This window comes from Phragmites australis, chromosome 5 (genome assembly GCF_958298935.1).
Source record: "Phragmites australis chromosome 5, lpPhrAust1.1, whole genome shotgun sequence".
In the NCBI taxonomy this organism is placed as follows: domain Eukaryota; kingdom Viridiplantae; phylum Streptophyta; class Magnoliopsida; order Poales; family Poaceae; genus Phragmites; species Phragmites australis.
This window is the reverse complement of record NC_084925.1, coordinates 6,345,216-6,359,792: the sequence shown is the minus strand read 5'-3', so window position 1 is coordinate 6,359,792 and position 14,577 is coordinate 6,345,216.

The following is a 14,577-nucleotide window of genomic DNA, read 5'->3' as shown; positions in this document are numbered from 1 at the left end:
AACCCTTTTGAACATGCATTGGGTGGTGGGTTTACCATTGGATGGAGAATTTTATGAGGAGTTTATCCCGCCTCAAGATGAACTGGAATCCTCTCTTTTGCCGAAGTGTTTATCACATCTCTTAACAGTATGGGCAGACCTAGCAATGGGTAGCAACAAAGTGTCATTCCAACAGTGGTGTGACTATTTCCATAATGGTCCTGGTGGTCCTTTTCATCCAAACGATAACGAATCCTCACGACTCTATACCGCTGCCTTCTTGGCACTCTGGCTTTGCGGTTTTGTGGTCATCGGGGGAGGATCATGTATTAGACCTGGCACATTGGTGATAGCTTCATGGATGGCATTAGGACGTCGGTTCGCCTTAGCTCAGCCGGCCCTATGCTCTTTGTATTATTCTTTAAGGCTGATTAGTACCCATCCAGCTGATCCTTCTTATATGAAAAGAGCTTGGCCTGTTCAATATGTCATTGTCTGGATGGGTGCATATCTGAAAGGCATATTAGGCCAAAAAATGAAGAAACCCCATATTCCTTTTTTTAAGCATGGTGCGCGAAAACCAACTATGGTGAACACCATGTTCAGACCTGCAAACCACTATAGCCCCAAAGAATCATTTGAATTTTTATGCAGAGATGTCAATGCTACATGGTATCCCTACAATTTAACAAAGCCACATAATACGAATCGGCCTATACTATCTTCATTTGGTGTTGACAGGATATTTTGTCTATCTATTCGTTGCGGTATGCTCCCTTGGCGGCGCTGTGAACTTTATATTGCTGAACCATATCATCCGGATTGTGTAGCCCGACAGTTTAGATTTGATCAGATCATATCGTACCCCCGTTAGCGAGTTTGTACACCGAGGAAGACTATGGAATTGCATATGCTCATTGGACGCATCTCTTCCGCCCGGTGCAAGAGGATCAAAATATTATCCCAGATGAATCTCATCGTGATAGTTGTTCAGTGCATTGGTGCAAATGGTAAAAGGAATTCATGGATCCTCTCACCTTAATTTTAAGTAGACTTAGTCATGGTAACTTGCTTGGCCTGTGTGCCTCTTGATGACAGGATGAAAAGTACACCAGCAAGACACGTTTTGCCCCGCAGGCTTGCCTCTCATGATCTTTTTGTGATTAAAGAAGTGACTCACGAGTACCAGCAACAACGCATCGCACTCATTAGAAAAAGAGCAGCAGCTATCGATGGGCCTTGGAAAAAGAATATTGCACGATTTTCTGGGCGTGAGAACCATCTTTCCCATCCAACCCAATCTGGTATAGTTTTTCTTTTCTTTATTTTGGTTCATTCCAGTTAATATTTATGTTAGTTACTGTAATTTATGTGATGATTTACTTTCCATCTTCTTTCGGTCGATTTTTTTTTTATTTACAGCAGCCAAAGAATGACTCCCGCGAAGACCATGAAATAGGCTCGTCGTCAAACCCCTTATTGATTGATAATCCGACAGCCCAAGAGAACTTGCTGGATAATCAAGTTATCATGCCATGCACGAGTAGTGGGAAGCGACAGCTTTCTCAAGTCATCCCTTTTGGAGTAGAGTGAGAACTTCCAGCAAAGAGGTCACTGAATTTTAATGATCAGAGTGTGGCTGCTATCTCCATATCAATGCCTAGCTTTCCAATCGGTATTTCAGTCGGCCGTGAAGAGCTCAAACAAGCATTCCCAAATAGAACATATCTTGAAGCGGATGATCCTTCGATTTTCCAAGGTCTTGATATAGCGGGGGTGGGAGGAAATCATTCACAAACACTCCCTCTGATATTTCCTTTGCTGACGTAGCTGGGTCGAGCGGGTATTGTCCACGGCTTCCCGACGTCATGACTCATGACCCATAATATACCCCTTATCGCTGAGTCGAGTGATGTCGTAGCTTCCTATCTCAACGGTAGTTCTGCATATATTTGTTTCAGATTTCTTCTTACAAATGTGTACTGCTTGTCTAAATAATCATCTAATCCCTTTTCTCTTTTCAGATCGTGATCAACAACTAGGCAACTTGGCGGCCAGCAGTGTGGCCATGCTAGCCAAGGACTCAGTGATGGACTTTCTTGATAAAGCCTATCTTGTCGCTACTGATGTGGTACTAGAAAAGGCTATTGAAGGCCTTGACGCTACTTCATTACGTGATCCAAGTCGACGCTTTGTCTTGGAAAAAACTTCCGAGAAGCTTCCAACAGACATCCCAGGCGTATCCAAAGCCAAAGAGCTACTGCTTCAGCTCATCACTATTTCGCAGCAAATGCAGCTAGCGCAGGATGTGTTTGAGAGCAGTTCTGGGCAAAAAACTCAACAAGCTTGCGAGGCTAGACTTGAGCTCGCGTCCCTTACGGAAGCTACCAAAAGTTCTGCTCAGACGGAGCAACTTATAACTGATCGGCGTTCCGAGAAGGAGAAGTTGGTGGTATTACTCACAGCTCAGCTTAATTAAGCTACCAATGCCCTGAAAGAGCTCAAGTTGGAAGAAGAGCGGATCCAGAAGGTTTGCTTTGACAAAGAAGCTGAGGCAAAGAAGTGGAATGACGTTCTCCTTAATGCCACAAAGGGGATTGATCAAGCCAACTCGGACCTTCAAGCGAGAACCGCCGATTTGGAGCGGGCAGCTGAGGAGCTATTTGCAGCTCTAAAGAACTGGCGGCCTACTTAGTGCTTCTATCACCTTATTTTCCTTATTCATGTTTCAGAACATTTTATTTGATCATGTAATACTAGGGTGATTTTTTTTTATGAGCTCTGAAGAGTTGCCTTACCGTTTATTCAGAAACATTTTATTTGGCCATGTAGTCATCGAATAGTTCCAGACTTTTGTTTGATCAAGATTCCATTTATTTGCCATGTACTGAAGGGGAGCTTTTATGCACTTCATTTATTTCTTTCGCTGCCAAACGTATACACTGGAGCTCCCTGTTTGGAACTTTGATTCGTCCAGAATTGAATCATCCGGTCATCATGGTTGGATATTATTAAAGACTCATGTACCTGGTGTTTATCGCTCTTACTTTGTTCTGTATGTAAGCAACAGCGAGGCGGCAAGCTTCACTTACGTATGCCGTATGCGTACTGAGGCTTATTAGTATTTTCCTTTCACAGTCTCGTGATGTGCTGAGACTCTGTAAAAGATTTTTTTTTTACGGAGCTTCATAATATTTTTTAGTCGCTTGTAATTTAGGCTCATAAAGTGTTGGAGCTTGATTATTATTATTTTTTTAGCTTGCAGTTTAGGCTCGTGAAGTGATGAGCGTAATTATTTCTTCTTCTTTTTTTTTTTCGCTTACAGTTTAAGATCGTGAAGTGATGGAGCATAATTTTTTTTTTTTTTTTGCTGCTTGCAGTTTAAGCTCGTGAAGTAACGGAGAAGGTCTTTTTGGTCGCTTGCAGTTTAGGCTCACGAAGCGTTGGAGCTTGGTAAGCTTTTAGTTTATATATGTGTTTAAGCATAGTAACGCTTTAAGAATTTTCCATTTATCGGTGGCGGACAGTACTCGTCATCTGGGGAAACAATTCTATACGCATCGTTGGAATAAACATCCTTTACGATATAGGGGCCTTCCCATTTAAGCTCAAATTTTCCTTGCATCCGGTGTGTGACGTTCATCGGGCGAATAACGCTGAAAACCAGGTCTCCTTCTTTGAATGACCTTCTTTTCAAGCGCTTATCAAAAGCCCGAGTCATCCTAGCTTGGTACGCTTCTAAGTTCTGCAATGCTCGAAGTCGTTTCTCCTCAAGGCCATCTAATCCTTTCAAGCATAATTTTGCCATTTCATCTTCCGTGAGCTTCTCATGGATAGCAACTCGTAAAGAAGCGATTTGTACCTCTAAAGGTAGGACCGCTTCTCCTCCATACACAAGCGAATAAGGGGTTATTCCGGTTGGTGTACGTGTTGTGATTCTATATGCCCACAAAGCTTCAAGTAGCTTTTCATGCCACTGCCGTTTATTTTGTGAAACCACTTTCTTAAGCAATTTGTAGAGCACTTTATTAAACGCCTCTGCTTGTCCATTGGCGGATGGATTATACGCCGTAGAGAAGTGGTATCTAATTTTAAATTTTACGCATAACTTCTCTATTTGTCTATTTTTGAACGACGTTCCATTATCAGATATGATTCGAGATGGAACGCCGAAGCGATATATAAGATGGGCCCTTATAAAATGCTCCACATTTTCTGCTTTGACTTCCTTTAATGCAATGACTTCAGACCACTTAGAAAAATAATCGGTTGCGGCAAGAATGAATTTATGCCCTTTGGCTGATGGAGGCTGAATTGGTCCTACTACATCCATTCCCCATATTCTGAAGGGCCAAGACATATTTGTGGGATGTAAAGGTTCATGTGGTTGGCAAATAAAGTCAGCGTGTACTTGACATTCGTGACATCTTTTTGCAAATTTCGTGGAGTTCTCAAACATTGTAGGCCAATAATAGCCCAAATGCTTAAGTTGGTAATGCAATTTGGGACCAGATTGGTGTGCACCACAAACTCCAGCGTGGACTTCATTCAACGCTTCCATCACCTCATTTCCGGCGAGGCAGCGAAGTAGAATTCCATCATGTGACCGTCGATAGAGTGTATCGTTGATACATGTGTAATTAACTGACCTCTTTCGGACCCTAGTCCTTTCGCATGAATCCAAGGGCAGGTAACCGTGAAGTAAATAATCAAGGAAGGGTGTTCTCCAATCCCCTACCTCAATTTCACATATATCTGCAGCCATGGCCAAAGTGGACATTGTATCTTCTTCCTCGGTGAGTATTGGGAGAATTCTCCGTTCCTCAACACGTACAGTCCTTGGTTGGTAAGAATTTAGTGACATGCTGGCCGCTAAACTTGCCAAGGCATCGGCTTTTTCATTTTGGCTTCTTATAATATGCTGAATATTCAGATCATCGAACATAACCAACAACTCCCTCGCTCTTAGGAAATATGGTATTAGTTCCTTTTTCTTTACTGTGTATGTTCCCAATAGTTGGTTAACTATTAACCGGGAATCACCATAAATTGATATTGTATTTAGCTCCATATTTCGAGCTATTTCGAGTCCAATGATTAGAGCTTTGTATTCAGTAGCATTATTCGAAACTGCCGAGGTTAACGTAAATGAGTATGGAATGATCGCTTCATCGGGTGTAACGAAGACGATGCCAGCCCCTACTCCTGACCTTCGGCAAGCACCATCAAAGTACATTTGTCATGGCGAGTTAGCCATGGAAGTTGTAAATACTTCCTCATCAGGCAGATCATCATCAATGGGGAAATCATCGGGAATGGGGTGTGCAACTAGGAAATTAGCCAAAGCTTGACCCTTCATAGCCTTTTGTGGTACGAACACAATATCAAACTGTGAAAGGAACATCGCCCATTTAGCTATTCTTCCCGATAGAGTCATCTTACTCAAAATATAGCGGAGCGGGTCCGCTCTCGAAATCAGATGGACTGTATGCTCTAGCATGTAGTGGCGAAGCTTTTGTGCTGCGAATACAAGTGCTAGACCTATTTTCTCTATATCAGGATAATTACATTCAACCCCCAATAGGGTGCGACTAAGATAATATAATGACATTTATTTTCCATCATCATTATTTTGTGCTAAAAGGGCACCTAATGATGTGGGCATAGCTACTGTGTAAAGAATCAGTGGCCGCCCTTTAATTGGCGCGGACAAGATGGGTGGATTTGTTAAGTATTTCTTAATATCCTCAAATGCATTTTGGCATGCTTGATACCAATGAAATGGGACACCTTTCTTCATGAGTCGAGAAAAAGGTTTGCATCTGCCTGATAAATTCGAGATGAACCTCCTAATATATGCTAAATGGCCCTGGAGGCTCTTTAGTTCATGAAGATTCTTAGGCTGTGGCATGTTGATGATCGTTTTAATTTTAGTTGGATCAATTTCAATACCACACTTTGTGACTATAAAACCAAGGAATTTTCCTGAGGAGACTCCAAACGCACATTTCATCGGATTCATTTTCAACTTATGCGTTCTAAGCTGTTCGAATACTATGGCTAGATGTTTCAAATGATCTTTTTCGTGCTTCGACTTCACAACAATATCATCTATATAGCATTCAACTATTTCATATAGAAGCCCATCTAGGACAATGGTCATGGCACGCTGATACGTGGTACCAGCATTTTTAAGTCCAAAAGACATAACTCTATAACAATATATGCCTTTGGATGTTCGGAAAGCAGTTAGATCCTCATCTTCTGGTGCCATTTTAATCTGGTTATAGCCAGAAAAACCATCCATAAAACAGAATATTTCATATCCCATAGTAGCATCAATGAGGATTTCAGATATAGGAATCAGAAAATCATCTTTTGGACATGCCTTGTTTAAATCTCTAAAATCCACACATACACGTGTTTGCCCGTTTTTCTTTTTCACGGGTACAATGCTGGAAATCCATTTAGGATACTTAACCTCTCTAATAAAACCAGCAGCTATGAGTTTGTCAACTTCGGCCTCTATTTTTGGGAGGATCTCGGGTCGAAATCTTCTTTGTCCTTGCTTCACTGGAGGAACATCTTTTTGCACGGCCAGTCGATGCATCGCGACCTCTGGATCCAATCCTGGCATTTCTTCGTAAGACCAAGCAAACACATCTCTATTGGCAGAAAGAAATTTATAATATTCTTCTTTACTTTCTTTACATAAGTGTTTACTAATGAAAATTGGGCGCGGATCATCGAGTGTCCCAATATTGATTTCTTCTAACTCATCAATAGTTGGCTAATTTCCATCCCCCATCTATGGGGACGCCAGCGTAGCATCAATAGGCTCGGTAGAAGTCATATGGACTTCATAACCTAACCCATATTTCTCTTCTTTCAACGTCTGATCCTCATGCAAGGCACTAATTTGAGCTCGTGACAATGATTTTTCAAATGGCGCGAGCTCCCCCCGACCATCGCATAAAGAAGGGCCTGTAGCAGTATCATAGCCCATCTGTTGCATCATGTAGAGAACTTTGTTATCATATAAGGAAATTGGCAAAGTGTCATCATCTCTATTTGATAAAGTAATTTCTGCGACCACTTTATTTTTATTGCGCCGCTCATTGTCAGCTTCTTTTATTTTGCGTTGTACTAAGGGAGGTAAAGGTGTTGAAAATTTAATACCTCCATCATGTGATGGTTTATTTATGATGTGAAATATTGGATCGCCTTTCTTCCTTTGATTGTTTGGTATGTACTGATATATCTTTTGGCTTGACAAGGACTCTCCACCATCTTTCTTTTGTAGGTTTTCTTCTGGTGGTGATATTGACTTTGATTTTGAGATTTTATCCACAGGCTCAAAGTAGAACTTTGCATCTGCATAAAAAGATTCTGCCACCGTGAATGGTTTTTTATCGGCAAATATCCGCATGACTTCTCCTGATGGATCTTTGTATTTGATGCATTGATGGAGAGTTGATGGTACTACTTGATTCTCATGCGACCATGGGCGACCCAGGAGAGCATTATATGAAGTAGTCACATCGATCACATGGAAAGTTACGTATGTCATGAGCTTTTCCAACTTTAAAATTAAATATATCGTACCCATGGCTTCCTGACCAGATTGGTTAAAGCCATAAATAACAACATTAGATTGACTCAAATCCTTTATAGAATACCCTGTCTTCTTGAGCATACGTAATAGCAACAAGTTTAGAGCGGACCCACCATCAATCATGATGCGATTAGTGGGCAGATCATCTATCTCGCCGAACATGAGGAGAGGTCGGTTATGCTTTTTGTGTCCTAGCAGTAAATCTTCATCGGTAAATGTCATGTTTAATACTTCAGCTAGCTCTGTTTTTGCTTGAGACACTTCAACTCTATAATCTTCAGGAAATGAGAGCGCGGTAATAAATGCCTTGCGCAAATCAGAAGAAAGACACAGAGCATCATACACAGAAAGCATAGATGGTATTTTCTTCAAGTGTGCGATTACATCATACTTGATCGACATAGTGTGAGGATGGTCAGTCACTTCATTCAAAGTTACACTTTTGCTTTTGGGCTGCCTAGCTTGAGGACCAGAATCAAGTAGTTGGCGGCCTGATCTAAGCTGAATTTTGTCAACCTCTGGATCTTCTTCATCCGAGAAGTGAAGAGGCTCATCATCATCCTCAAAGACTCCGATGGTGAGAGTCGCGCACTCTTCGGGAAGCTCATCCTCACGCTTCTTTATATTTTGGGAGAAGCACGGGACCTCACCCGTCGATATCACTTGTTGCAGCATGCGTCGTCTTGCGAGTTGCTGTCGACGCTCTCGTGGTCTTCGGGGGGCTAATGGCCCCCATCTTGGAGTGTGGATCCACTGAAAGAGAGCCTTACTTTCATTTTGGCACTTAATTTTGTGTTGCCGAGTATATCCTGAGAAAGCCATGTTAACAAACTCAGGTTCTGACATCATCATAATTTGATTATAAGTTGGCCTCACATCTGGAGTTGCACAACTCATCAAATGATCTTTGAAAGTGGCAATGTTTGATGTAGCCATTTTCTTGCGTTTCTTCAAGTTTTTGAGAAGGTTGGCGTCTATGATTCCTTCCTCAATCATTTTTTGCATGATGTTCTTCACCATGAAGCAATCTTTGAGTGTATGACCCAAGATGCGATGGTAATGACAGAAATTTGGTTCATTAAACTTGGCCAGCTACGTGGATTGAGCTGGTTAAGGCCCATATAAACAAAGCCTAAATATATATCAAGAAATTAGAAAAAAGGGTGGCCCATCCCTAAATAGGCCAGCCCAGCCTTGAGCATTTCTGGCTCTGCTGCCCCATACGGCACAGGCAGCACGTCGAGTATAAGGTTGTTTGTTTTCCTGAATTCTAATTCTGTATCGTGGATTATAGAAGTTTATCTTAAGTGGATTGTGCTATAATTTAGACATATATTTACAGAATCCACTTTCAGAATTTGATCGTTTGTTTACAGAATCCACAATCAAGAACAAACAAACAAGATGACTTCTTATCTCGAGAGGCTCAGATGTGGTCTTGCTTCCATCTTCATATTCTATACCATCAGAGGCGGACCGCCCCTTATGAGTGGGGCAGCTGCCCTAGCTACCTGGCGGCTGCCTCATTGGCGGGTGAGCGCGGTTCAAAAGCGGGTGCCGGTGCCAGCCAAGCTCAAGGTAACTGTGTAACCTAAAATTTTGGGTACGATCCACTTTTGTATACCATCTAGGGTCGCCTAAAAAACGACAGAACATGCTGAGATGTAGCCGTGTAAGCACCATGAAGAAGAAAAAATTGTGGTGGGAACATGTGATGAACCATTGTATTAAAGCTTACAGGCAACATAACGGCGCGAGTTGCATGCAGAGTATGCGATGATTCCCGTGTCGGGCCACTAATATTTTAGCCTGAGTTCACTACGATTTCCACAAGAAACTGGGGCACTGGGCTCAATTAAACACATTCTAAATTTCTTAGGTTTGGGCTTTCTATTCTATCGGAAAAAGGTATGGGCTTCCTACAAATTCTTCTGGGCCGCTAGTCTTTTGTCTAGACCATTGAACGTCATCGCTCTTGCTTTTTATTTTATTTTATACAGAGATTACCATTCTTCACGCTGCTCATTATCCAGGTCATATTCAAGACTTTTTTTCTCTCCTTTTCTTCTGCGAAGGTCACTGGTAGGGAGTAAGTTGATCAAATGGAATGAATTAGTTGCTACAAATCCTTTGGTATTTGAATAGAGCGGTCATTCTAACAAAGGACAACTGCCTGCAGCAAGTTGATTCAACATTGAGGTCCGCGCTGCAATGTCCCACGGCCACATTTACTACTCTGCTCCCCCGACCGAGGAAGTGGATTGTAAGTTGATTTAATTTAAGTGAAGTATATGTGACAGTGATATTGGTTCATAGTTAGAATTGACAGTGATATCAGTTTATAAAAAATAGCCTGGAAAGTAGGATAGTGATAACCATTGTTACTGCTAGTTATTATTGAACTGACGGTGAAAAGGGATAAGGATGGCTCTTTTCTGTAGCAGTGAGATATTTACAATTAATATCTTAGAGATGACTATGATTGATATATTCGTTAAGTATGGGTGAATATTTACTTAATAGACTTAGTTTGTTGAAAATATATGTACGGAGACAAAAGGACCACTGAAGACGGTTGAGAATATAAGTATACTTATCCAAAGTTCTGGCTTAGAGACAAAGCGATTGCTCAGGCGGTAAGTCACTAGGTGTGTGACTCGTTGGCCTGTGTTCGAGTAAAGCTCGACGCATGTACTTGTATGCGCCTGAGATTAAGTTTCTCGCTCGGGTTTGGATCCCGAGTAGTTAAGGCTACACAAGCACGTATTCGAGTGTGTGTAAAGGGATGTGCATGCACGTGTGTACGTACGTGTGTTAGTAATAGAGGTGCATGTATAGTTGTGCGTGGATATGTGAGTCTTGGTTGTACCCTCTTAAAAGAAGTTCTAACGTACTTTCTAGACTATTTTTAGTCTGATGTTATTTATTGTATTATTATCTAAGAGGAAAAAAGCCACAACGTTCACAATGAATGATAATCAATGGTTACCTTTAGCAACAGATCACAGTTATACACTTGTATACAATATTACGCATCCATCCACAAGGCCTCATATTATAATTTTGTTGGGATCAACTCATGCAAATAGCAAACGGTACAATAGTTCATAAGACACAAAACATAATGGAAATCAAATTAAGCACTAAAAATCCCACAATGATGTATAAAAAAACGTACGAATTCCTATGCCGCCTGCTCAACTTCTCTCGAATGCCTTTAAATTTCACTCGATGGCTTATCTCACTCACTCTCCCTCTCAAACTCGATCTCTTTCCTGCCACCACCACGATGGATTACCCAACACCTTCTCCCGCTCCGTCGCCTCCACCGCCACCTTCTCAGGCCACGCAACCCACACCCGTGCCGTTGTCCAATGACGAGGTTCCGGCCCTGCCAAAGAGCTCAGACAAGGTGTAGTCCTTGGACTCCGGTGGATCGGTAGGGTCCCCCCTCTGAGGATGATGTTTGTGACTACTTTCTCGATGAGCCGAAGGCGAAGAAGCCTCGGAGCAGTTCGGATGAGAAGGAGGAGGAAGAGGAGGAGGAGGAGACCGATGCGCAGGAGGAAGCCATGGATGACGACAAGAATGACGACGAGGACAAGGATCTTTGTCATCGTGGGTGACTTCAAGTGGTAGACGGGCGCGGGGGGTTTAGGGTTCTTTTGCGTGTGTGGCTGTGTTTTTTGTTTTTGGTGTACAATGATAGAGTTAGAAATTATTAGCGACTTAATTATATATTAGTGTGATATAAACTAGTAATTCTGGATATTAGTAATATAAAGCTCAGTTAAATTATTGCATGCTTGTTTAAATTTTAATTTTTCCCCTTTGTATTGAGTATCACTGTTGGTTCGAAGCTAAAGCTGACAATGATAAATATATCAATCGGCAAAATTAGCTCAAAAACTGATAATGGTAGTTTGTATCACTGTCGGTTTACTGTCGTTCATAACATGAACCGACAGTGATATTCATTATCAGTGGCGGTCCTATATTCGGTAGTGATAATCATATATTATTATTGTCGGTTCAATAACCAATAGTAATATAGTTTTTGATGATTATTACTGTATTAGTGTGCTGTAACAATATTCAAAGTTGTTGCGTAAAATCCTACTCACGCACGTACGCCTTTAGTTACTATTCAGGACACTGTTACTATCCATATCGTACCCTGGATTCCTTCCTCGCTCGTCATATATCTCACACATGCACGCCCCAAACATTCAGACAAGGTTAACTAATCAGCAGAAGAAACGGGACATGGGGATGTTCACACGAGCAGTTCCGATTCCCGACACCGGGGAGTGGGCACAGTTGCTACCGGAAGCTAGCTCGTATCCATACACACACGAGCTGGTACGACTCCCGGCCACACGGGCCACGCTTGCAGGTATGTTTACTCGCTCGCGCGCGCTACAGATCATCCGCCCAACGCATGCATGAAGTCGCGCCCGCACCGCGCGAAGGCCCCGCCGGGACGGCCATCACGCGGCGCGACGCGCGGTAGCACGCAGATTCCTCCCGCCCGCGTGCGGTCATTTCACCCACCAGCCGGGCGGCGGCCGGCTGATCGGTCGCGCCCGCACCACCACCCCCAGCACGATCATGATCACGATGACACGATCCCGCCGATGGATTCGTTTCGGCCGGACGGGCGTGCCGCTCACAGAGTTGGACCGTCTCATCGTCGCGTGGCCGCAGCCGGCGCCTGCGTTCGCCTCGTGCGCATATGCAGTGGCAGACCATGCGTGGCGGGCGCCCATGGCAGGGACAGACATCCGCGCCGGCCTTACCGCCGCGCGCCATCGTGTCGGGTACATACGAGCACACGTACCTGTACGTACCGGCAGCGGCCGGGCTCACACGGCTCTGTTTGTGCTGGACGGCACGCCGCTGCGCCTCTGCATGCTCACACCATCATTTCGTTGATTACGTGTACGCAACGCGCGCGCAATACCGAATCGAACGCCCGTGCCTCGCGAACGTCCTGTTACGGGACTCCCGTATCCAATGCATGGGATAACGTACATATGTGGCGCCTATGGGCTATGCCTTCGCACGTGCCACGGCATGTGCCTGATTCTTCGTCAGCTTAATTTCATCGGCGGGCACGATGTCTGTGTTGTAATATCACGTTGCCAGTAGTCAGCACTTTACCGTTTTCATCTCTCGCGATCAACACAGCAAAGTATAGATCAAACACAACTAGACACATGTAGGGACTGACTCTTTTTCTAATGGGGTGGATCCAGTCTAAAAATAAACGGGCACAACAGTGATTAAACATTTGTAATTTTATGAAAAAATAGCTAAATGCATTGAAGTCCTCTGGAAATCAAGAATTTGATCGCCCGCTTACTCAATGCTGGGTCCGCCTCATATATATATATATATATATATATGGACCTACTGGGTACTGGGTACGTAGAAGTTTTACTAGGAGTTGGTGTTTCGGTATGATGTCGCTAAGTGTCCTTCCCGCGTACAGTTTCATAACAATATGCGCCGTGATGCATGGCAAGCGGGTGGTGACACGGATCGGACCCAGACCGCAGGCCATGGGTTAGGTCTGGGTCGTTGCGTTGGTGCGCATGGGGCTCGGCCCGGCGAGGCAGGCGAGAGCTCGAGCCGACAGGCACGGAGACCGCTGGGGATGGCGGGCGGGCGCTGTCTGGCGCCCGGTCACCGGATTGAATGGCCCGTGTCCGGTCCGTGGGCTACGCGTGGCCCCCCGGCAGTTACATGCGGTCCGGCATGCATGGAACAAAGCAAAATGGAAATCAATCCAAACCGTCACTCAACCTGACATGTGCCAATCAGTTCGGTTCATAATGGCATCAATCAGCACCCATTTACATATTACAGTAGTACTCCTACTGTACTAATCATTTGGCTAGAAGTGAATTATAAGTTCAAATTACCATATATATACGCCACATAGACTTGGTTTTTTCTTTGGAGCAAATAGATACCGAGTTGAATTTGAGCTGGATGTACTGGAGAATTGACCATCACATTTCTCCTTTGTAACCGAGGCGATGACTACTTTTTCGACACGACCTTCCCCGACCACTCTTACCTGCTCCAAACCTGTCGACTAAAAGTGTGTGCTCATCTCTGATCGCCACCAGATCCATGCCACGCGAAGCTTCATCTCTGACGCGTAGGCGCAGCCTCCTTCAGGTGACCACACTAGTTTGGTATTTTGCTGTCGCACAAGCAGCAGAAACACAAGTCCAACTTAAACAATCCTTAACCACTTCCTGATGTCTCCCTTCTCCATCGGTCTGCTTCTGTGTTCTTTCACTCGGTACACGAAACCAATCCGGCCTCTGCGCCTTTCGGATGCCTTTGGGCTCCACGCAACAACGCGTGATCGCCATCTGCGCCGGCTGTGTCGTCGACCAGAGAGACAAATGCGAACAAAAAGCTAAGGGTCGCAACAGATCGAGCTCGATTACAATATGGTTTTATACTTTTGATTCGATCGGTTTCATATGTATACCGGACCGGAGTGCAGGCCGTGTCTTTGTAGTGCAGGTAGGTACGTCAAAAGATAAGCATAGTATATATGGAAGTACAGATGGCTGAATCCTTCTCTGGAAAGTGGTAATCAAAGGGGTTGGAGTCGTTTCGCTTGTCTCTTGAAATGGAAAAAGGTTTCTTGGTTTGTTACTCGTGGCATTGTTCGTAGTTTCATACGTCTTTTCTATAAAAAAATATTTGGATTGATTGCTTGCTGGATGATTAGTTATTTTTCCCCTGGTCATTCATGGCGGCTCGATCGAGTTGCATTGCAATGTTCCCTCCTCATTGACGTGTGAAAATGAAAGCCAACCGGCTCCCGTTGCCAATCATTTTTTGTAGAGTATAAATTTGCAAAGACCCATATGAACTATATAAAAAGGTTACACGAATTCGCACGTTTGTTAATGACAAGACGTCTGTTGTTCAACCTAATAAAAACAAAAATATCT